General features: G+C 43.8%; 1 protein-coding gene and 1 pseudogene across 1 annotated transcript in view; one reads left to right on the top strand and one right to left on the bottom strand.

Annotated features, from left to right (window-relative positions):
- Positions 1–5,217, top strand: part of LOC109488716 — a 12,270-nt pseudogene extending 7,053 nt beyond the window's left edge.
- The window catches only part of GNLY (granulysin), a 29,574-nt gene that overhangs the window by 12,063 nt on the left and 8,139 nt on the right, over positions 1–9,372 (bottom strand). The gene's annotated exons all lie outside the window — the stretch shown is intronic.

The raw sequence follows: 9,372 nt of genomic DNA, 5'->3' as shown, positions 1-9,372 counted from the left end.
AGGTGTGCAGACTTCCAGTCCATCGCCAGGCTTACTGAGCTCCGGCTCTGAGCCAGGCGTTATCCCTAGTTCGGCCAATATCCTCATTTCCAGATGAGGAAGCTGAGGCTCAGAGAGGCTCCCATGCTTGTCCAAGGCTGTTGAGAACATGGAAAACCTGAGCTTATCTGACAAAGTTATGCCATCTGTTATGAAAGGGATGGGAGGGGTGGAATTTCAAGTGTTTACTGAACTCACAAGAAAAGCCTAATGGTTACCTACCCCCTATCATATCATTCCTCTGTGCACTGCATCAGAGGAGGGAGGAAATGATCGACTTGGTTCATTTCTTTGTTTTCCTGTCCTTAACCATTTCCCACTGTTCGCAGAGCTCTCCGATCTTGCCGTCCCTGAAGGACACCTGCCCTGCTTAGTTACCATGATGGACGTTTACCCCAAATTACAAGGTGTTGAAAAACAAAATTTAACCAAGTAAATTTTAAAGATCTTACTGGCTTTATTCAACAATTCATGAATCAGACAGCATCCCATCTGGCAGACAGAAAGGAGCTCCAAAGAGGTGTACGAAATAAAAGACTTTCATAGGTAGAAGGGGGCAGGACAAGGAAGTCACTAGCAAAGAGTGGATTGTTTGAGGCGGGTCACTTTCCTTTGGGCAATGGCAGGGGTCTATCCGGCAGAATCCCTCAGTAGTGCTGACCAGCCAACTCCAGATTGACTGGGTGAAGTTTCCACTCCTGGGAGAGGTTGAAACTGGAGTTAAAAGAAGTAGTAAGTCTTGGTTTGGTGACGTGGGCGTAGCAAAAGTAACTCTATTTGGGGTTTGTCGTCTTTTTAAACAAAGGGAATCCAAGCCCCTTTTCTTGGAGAAAGGCAGGATTTTATCCCAAAGTGCCTAGGTTCAAATCCCAAATCTGTCAAGGCTCTGGGACCTTCCACATGTCCTTTCATCTCTCTGTGCCTCAGCCTCCACATTTGTAAAACTGGCTTCCAGGTCAATATGTGGGAAGCACCTAGAATTGGCACTGAGAATTGGAAACGTAGTTACCCCACATTGTGCCATCCTAACCTTACCACGACATCAGGCCACTAAACACTAAGCAACCAACTGAAGCTGTATGGCCCGTCTTCTCTCGTTTCTCTGCAGTTACATTTGTCAAAAGAAAACATCAGGACAGTTCCACGTCTGGCATAACCGTGTGAGATGCTCCGTGGACCCATGCTTCAGGGAAACCCGTGAAAATTATTTTTAAGACACCCACCTAAATTCTCTGGAATCTGATTAAGTGCATAGAACAAATGAGGAAAGGTTTATTCAAGAAAATCTACTAAAACTCAGGAAGAACTACATGGAATCTGTGGTATTGGAACCAAGACCCACCTTCTCCCTCCCCTCACAGCTCAGCAAGATGGAAACGCCACTGTGTCTGGTACAGGCAAGAACCCAGGGCCCTCTCTCCTCCCAGATCCCAGCCATCAGGCTCTCTTCCTGGCAGAGACAAACACAAGCACTCGTCATTCTGCCCCCAGCTACCTGGTGCTGAGGCTAAGCCTCAGGCGAGGGCAGCTCACAGGTGGGGTGTCTTCTGCTCAGACCCTACAGGTGGGAGAGGCTCTGCATGGAGCGTGGCAGGGCTGAGAGTGCTGGACCCACCACTGCCTCCTGGAAAGCTCCTGGGCAAGGAATTCCCACCAGGACAGGCAAGCTGAGGAGGCCTGGGGTGCTGCCTCCTGATCCACTGAGCACTCAGCTACTGGAGGGGGGTGTCACTCAGAGAGAAGCAGCACATCATTGTCCCCACCCCCAGCACCAGAGCCTTGACTCAGAGATTTCCCCCAAGAGGGAGAACAGGCCATGAAGAAAGAGCTCCAAACTTCCCTCTAAGGGCATTGACTTCATTTGCAAAAGAATATAGAGAGATATAAGCTTCAGGGAGCTCTCAAAAGTGGTGGAAATCGCGGTGAAAGATATTTCTTGTAGATTGGCAGATCCATTGGATAGAGGCTACACTGTCGGTGGGCTTACTTGCTGGAGTGAAACAGGGAAAGACATAACTGAATGGGCCTCCATGTGTTGGACAAAATCTCAAACACCGACCTCAGACGCCATCCCTACAAAGACTCTTGGATTTGATTGGATTGGATTCCACTGTAAAACAATTTGGGCCTTGAGGCATTGCTGAAAACAATAGAGGAATCAGCAAGAATCTGTGGAGTTTTGTTTGTTTGTCTGTTTTACTAAGGATTTGGCCTTTATTTATTTATTTTTATTATGTTATGGTAGTTACCATACAGCAAAATTTGTGGCGTTTAACAACAGGGTGTTGTTAGTGAGACAGCCCTGCCCAAACATCTGACAGCACATCTGCGGCGTGCTCAAGGCTGCGCCCCTCCAGGTGTAACAGCAGAGGTGTGGGGGTACTTCACTAACATAATTCTGCAGTTTCTAAACAACTAAGCAAGCAGATAACAATAACAAGCCTGAGGTGGGGGTGGGTAGTTGACCAGTAGTCAGATTTGCTAAACTATATTATCTAAAATACCCAATTTTCAACAACAAAATATAATACATGAAAGAATAGGGAAGAATGACCCACACATGGGGGCAAAACAAAACAAAACAAAAAACCCAGAAAACAGAAACTGCCTGTGAAAGCAACCAGATATCATCATATTTAACAAAGACTTCAAAGTAACCATTGTAAGTATGTTCAAAAAAAACCTAGAGAAAACCATGATTAAAGAAATAAAGGAAGGTACAATGACAGTGTCACATCAAATAGAAATATTAATAGAGATAAAATTATTTTAAAAATCAGATGGAAATTCTGGACTTGAAAAGGACCAGTAACTAAAATAAAAATTCAGTGGTAAATTTGAATAAGCAGAAGAAAGAATTAGCACACTTGAAGATAGATCAATAGAGATTATGCAATCCAAAGAATGGAAAGTAAATAGAATTTTTAAAAAATGAACAGAGCTCAGAGAACAATGGGACACCATAAGCGCACCAGTCCTTGCATAATAGAAGTACCAGAAAGAGAGAAGAGAAAGTAGCAGAAAAACATCTGAAGAAAAATAACTGAAAACTTTCCAAAATTTATTGAAAAACAATCCACACATCCAGGAAGCCCAGTAAACTCAAAATAGGATACATGCAAACGGATCCACAAATACACACATCGTATTCAAAATGCTGAATGCCAAAGACAAGGAGAAAATCGTGAAAGCAGGAAGAGAAAAACAATTCCAAGAGAACTCAAGTAATATTCACAGCTGACTCGTCATCAGAAACAGCAGAGGCTAGGTGACAGTGAAAGAACATTCAAAGGGATTACAAAAAACAACCTGTCAACTGGAAGTTCTATTTCCAGTAAAGCTATCTTACAAAAATGAAGGCGAAAGGTTGGAAGTACAAAGATGTATAAACTTACAACATGCAAGCCTGAAGAAAGTGCAATATATAATAAAAGACAAAACAGAACTGAAAAGAAAAATTTTACTAGAGATTTTAAAAAGGACATCTTCTCAGATAGAAGGGTCAATCCATCAGGAAGATACAAGTGTAAACATAGATGCACCTAAATACATGAAAATGAAAGGTGACAGATAAGAAGGGAGAAATTCAGGATTCAACAATCATAGTCAATGACTTCAGTATCCAAGTTTCAGTAATGGACGGAACAGTGAGGCAAAAAAGCAATGAGGAATCAGAAGACCCCAACAACACCGTAAACCAGCTAGACTCAGCAGACAGCTACAGAACACTCCAGCACTGACAAGCAGAATGGCTGTTCTTCTCAAGTGCACATGGAACATTCTCCAGAACAGACCATAAGCCAGCCCATTAAAAAACTTCAATCAGTTTAAAATGATAGAAAGAACACAAAGCATGTTCTCTGACCACAACAGAATAAAATTAGAAATCAGAAGCACCTGGGTGGTGCAGTAGGTTAAGCATCTGAGTCTTGATTTTGGCTCAGGTCATGTTCTCACAGTTGTGAGATCAAGCCCCACATCAGGCTCCATATGGAGTCTGCCTAGGATTCTCTCCTTCTCTGTCTGCCCCTCCCCCCTGCTCGCTCTCTCTCTCTCAAAGAAATAAATAAATCTTAAATAAATAAATAAATAAATAATATCAGGGTGCCTGGGTGGCTCAGTCTATTAAGCATCTGCCTTCAGCTCAGGTCATGATCCTGGAGTCCCAGGATGGAGTCATGTGGTCGGGCTCCCTGCTCAGCGGGGAGTCTGCTTCTCCCTCTCCCTCTGCCCTCTGCCCCTGCACCCCCCTCTCCCCCACTGCTTGTGCTCACTCTCTCTCAAATAAATAAATAAAATCTTTTTTAAAGTATTTAAAAAAATCAGGTGGGAAATTAGAAAGTACTTTGAGTGAATAAAAATAATGACAACATATGAAAACTTAAGGGATGCTCGAAAGCAGCGCTTATGGGGAAATCTGGAGTTATAAATGCCTATATTAAAAAAGAAGAAAGATCTCAAACGATAACAGATATCCACCTTAAGGCTCTGGAAAAAGAAGAGTATGGCACCTGAAGCAAGCAGAAGGAAAGAAATAATAAAGATAGAGCAGAAATTAATTAAACCAGGAACAGAGAAACATGAGAGAAGACCAATGAAACCAAACTCTGGTTCCTTGAAAAAAATCAATGAAAGTGACCATTTTTGCTAGATTTGCTATAAAGAAAAGAGGGAAGACCCAAATTACTATGATCAGAAATAAAGAGGGACATTATGCCTGGCCTTACAAAGAGAAAAATGATTATCCTATAAACAATTACTTGTCAATAAGTTAGACAAGTTGAAATGGACATATCCCTGTAAAGACACAAACCACTGAAGCATACAGTTCAACACTAGATTTCACAGAATCAAAATTAAGTCACAACTCTCTGGGCTCAGACTTAGTTTGCGGCAACACGGCTAAGCACACCGAGAAGGTCAGAATCGTTGGTAAGTACCGGACCCCTTATGGTGCCTCCCGCAGGAAAATGGTGACAAAGATTGAACTAAGCTCGCAAACAAGGTACACTTGTTCCTTCTGTGGTAAAACCAAGATAAAAAGATGAGCTGTGGGAGGTCTGGCTTTGTAGTTCCTGCATGAAAATGATAGCTGGTGATGCCTGGACCCACAACACCACTTCTGCTGACGCGGTAACGTTGGGCACCAGAACACTGAAGGACTTGAAAGAACAGTAGAAGCTCCACCATTTGAAACATTGCCAGCCTATAATAAATGGGTTAGTTCGTGTAACATAAAAACAAGACAAAACAAAATTAATTCATAGCTGAAACTAGGTGTCTCACTGTATTTTATGTGAGTAAAGTTGATTAATCTTACTTAGAGGTTGTTTTTGTATAATTAATGTAATTCCTATATAGAAAGCATGCTAACAGGGGCGCCTGAGTGGCTCAGTCCATCGAGCACCCGACTCTTGATTTCGGCTCAGGTCATGATCTCAGGATAGTGAGATGGAGCCCCACTTCAGGCTCCGTGCTGGGCGTGGAGCCTGCTTAAGATCCTCTCTATCCCTTTCTGCCTCCCAATCCACCCCTGCCCAACATGCTCTCTCTTTCTCTCTCTCTACAAAAAAAAACCCCAAAAAACAAAAAAACCTGCTAACAGGCTGCACTTAAAAATTGCAGTAGCCCTACCACTCATACGAACATCCAAAGATGTGGATGACTTTTGAGAAACTTTGCCTGCCCGCTAACCATCTTCTGCAAGACCATATGAAGGAAGTGCTTATAGAAGGGGATTTAAGCAGCAACAAATAGTGCTGGGAAAACTGGGCAGCCACATGGAAAAGAAGGAAGGTAGACCCTTACCTTCCACCACATACAAGAAGTCACCAAAAGGGGATTCAAGGCCTAAGTGGAACACCCAAAATGATGTAAACTATAAACCTTCATGACGTTGGATTTGGCGATGATTTCCTGGATATGACACCAAAAAATGCAACAAAATGCAAAGTAACAAATAAGAATTCACCAAACTTAAGAACTTTATGAATCAAATGATAACAATCAACAAACTGAAAGGGCAATTTATGGAATGGGCGAGAATATTTGCAAATCATGTTTCCGATAGTGGATTAATATCCAGAATGTATTTTTTAAAAAAATCTATAACTCAATAACAAAAAATCAAATAACTCAGTTTAAAAATGGGCAAGGACTTGAATACACACTTGTCCAAAGAAATACACAAGTGGCTAACACGCCTATGAAAAGATGCTTAACATCCGTAATCATTAGGGAAATGAGAGGCGAAGCCAGAAGGAAAGATCACCCCACACCCGTTACAATGTCTGTCATCAAAAAAACCAGAACATCGGGGCGCCTGGGTGGCACAGCGGTTAAGTGTCTGCCTTCGGCTCAGGGCGTGATCCCGGCGTTATGGGATCGAGCCCCACATCAGGCTCCTCTGCTGTGAGCCTGCTTCTTCCTCTCCCACTCCCCTGCTTGTGTTCCCTCTCTCGCTGGCTGTCTCTATCTCTGTCGAATAAATAAATAAAATCTTTAAAAAAGAAAAAACAGAACATGATAAGTGTTGGCGACAATATGGAGAAAGTGTGCACTGCTGTAACATCCTAAAACCACTATGCAAAGCAGTAAGGTAGTTCCTCAAAAATTGAAAGCAGAACTACCAAATGATCCAGCAATCCCACTTCTGGGCATTTATCCAGAAGAATGGAGAGCAGGGTCCCAAAGAGATATTTGCACTCACGTTCGGAGCAACACTATTCACAATAGTGAAGAGGTAAGCAACTTAAATGACCATGGACAAACGAATAAGTAAATAAAATGCCACACACACACACACTATTCAACCTTAAAAAGGAAATAAATCCTGTCAAATGCCATAACATGGATGAACTTCGAGGATATTATGCTAGGTGAAATAAGCCAGTCACAAAAAGGCAAGTACTGTACGATTCCTCCTGTATGAGATGTCTAAGGGAGTGACATTAATGGACACGTCAAATAGAATGGTGGTGTCCAGGCTCTGGGATAGGGGAAAGGAGAGCCGCGGCTTAGCAATGAGTATGGGGCCTCAGTCCCATAAGATAAGAAGTCCTGGACGTCTGTGTCACAGCAATGAGAATACACTCCACACTGCTGAGTGTACATTTAAACATTGTTAAGATTGTCAATTTGGTGTTATGTGTATTTTCCAACAATGTAAAGAATAGCCTTCCTGGTGAAAGTGGGTAGTTGTGCTCACAACTCAATCACACAAGCGCCTTTCCTTGAGACAATCACAAACCTCTCTGTGCAGTTGTGGCCTATGCCCACTTCCCAGCTCATCGCACAGCATACCATAAAGACATGCTCTCAGGAAACACAATTTAATAGAATTGATCATTTTTGCTTCTTGTACAAACAGAGGGGATTTGAGGTGTTAGGCAAATGGAATAGGATATTACTAGTCTCTGGTAGATTGGCAGTTGCTTGAGTGTTTTCTTTCATTTGTTTCCTATTCTGACACCATGACGTAGTGCAGAGATGGGACCATGTCCAGAGCTCTGTGAGAAGCCACTGGAAAGGGAGGAGATGTGGCTCCTAGTGTGGAAAGAGCGTGGGGCTGTCCTCTACAGAAAGGACGGGGAAGCAAAGGCAGAAGGCAGTCTGAAAACACCACGGAGATGGTTGCAGACTCCTGGCCAGGGCGAGGCTAGTGTGCACGAGAATGCGGTGACTCCAAATTCCAAGGAGAGACGGTCATTTGCTCAAGCTGGGGTCAGGGGGCTATGAAGTGGCCAGGAGGGAGGGATGTCTCATGACACCAGCTGGGCAGTCTGGGCTGCCTGGGTGGGGGACAGGGGAAATGTTAGAGAACTGAGAAGGGCCTTGGGGTGAGCAGGTGCCCCCAAAGGAGTCTGTGTGATGACACCAGGGCACTCATGCTCCCTCCTGACAGGTGACCAGAGCTGGGTTGGCCTCTGTTCTTTGCTAGTTTCTACCCCGAAGGCTGACGCCACCTCCTTATGCTCCCACCTTTAGAAGTCCTTGCTAACCCTCCATTGTGCCCTGGACCCATCCTCTCCCTTCTAAAGGCCCCCCTGAGGCTGTTCCTTGGTTCTGTCCTGCACCATCAGGCTCTCTCCTCTGCTGACACCATTCACATCCGCATGTACGCACCAGAAACACAGAGCCCACCTCTAACTGCACACGGCCTCCAGCTCTGCCCCACTTCTCTCCAGTTCTTTGCTGGGAACACCTACTAAAGCTGTCCATAACTGCAGAATTCACACATACCTAATGAGTGTATATTCTGTGAGAAAACATTTTGCAGTTATGTTTACTTGTATTAGTTTGCATCGACAGTAAGGTAAAGCTTTCCTTTGCTTGATTATTAATTTATTATTTATGTCTCTATGAATTCACAGATTCTAATTTACTCAATAGGCTATAATCTGATATTGTCTTTATCTATTTTGATACTCAAACGGCTCCAGATTTCATCACTAGGAGTCCCTGAATTGGCCCAAGGCACCATTGCTCCTTGTGAGGACCAGCATGCCTTTCCCTCTCCCAGAACAATCTCCACCCACATATTCATGTCCATTCTCACAGGAGCATTGGGAACTGTAAATGCTTCCTCAACTGGAGGGATGTGCCCTGACTTGGCTTATGCTAATCAGTGTAGCCCATGCACCTGGAACATACCGCTTGGTTCCAGATGGTACCTGCTCCTTTTGGGCCAATGAGAACACAGGAGATGTCTGATCGGACTTCTAGGAAGGAAGCTTCCATCCTCTTCCAAAGAATCAACCAGAAGAGAGGCTACCAAAGAACCTTCTTTCCTTCTTGATGACATAGTCCAAAATGTCAAGTTTGGACCTGATGCGGCCATTGCTGCTGCCCAGAAGGATGCCAGCCTGAGATCGATCTCAGTATAGAGCGGTGGGAGGAACTGAGAGAAGAGACACCAGACTGGAGCTCTGGTGACACCACAAATTTCTGGATCATTTTATGCCTAATGCTGTCCATGGACTGCTTAAATTTTTCAGCCAATAAATTGCCTTTTTATTTAAACCAGAATAAGGTAAGATTTCTGTTGCTCACGGCCAAAAAAATCCTAAATAATACACCCCCCCAAACAGAGGGGGAAAGGTGGAGGCTACCGGCAGAGAAAAGCAAAGGATGGGTTTCAGTTCCTGATGACCAAGTGTTCTCTTAACTACAGCCCTGCTGCTTTCCCCCGCTGGTCTAAAAGCTTTTGGGGGTATATTCGCTGTGTACCCCCACTCTTAGAGGAATGTGTGTCTCTAGAGAGGGCTTCATAAGTATTCCATGACCATAGTGGAAGAGCTGCTAACGTTGTCCGGTTCACCACGAAATCCCCAG

Source organism: Ailuropoda melanoleuca, chromosome 4 (genome assembly GCF_002007445.2).
Source record: "Ailuropoda melanoleuca isolate Jingjing chromosome 4, ASM200744v2, whole genome shotgun sequence".
NCBI classification, from domain to species: domain Eukaryota; kingdom Metazoa; phylum Chordata; class Mammalia; order Carnivora; family Ursidae; genus Ailuropoda; species Ailuropoda melanoleuca.
Note: the sequence above shows the minus strand (reverse complement) of the source record. Positions and strands in the feature narration are given on the sequence as shown.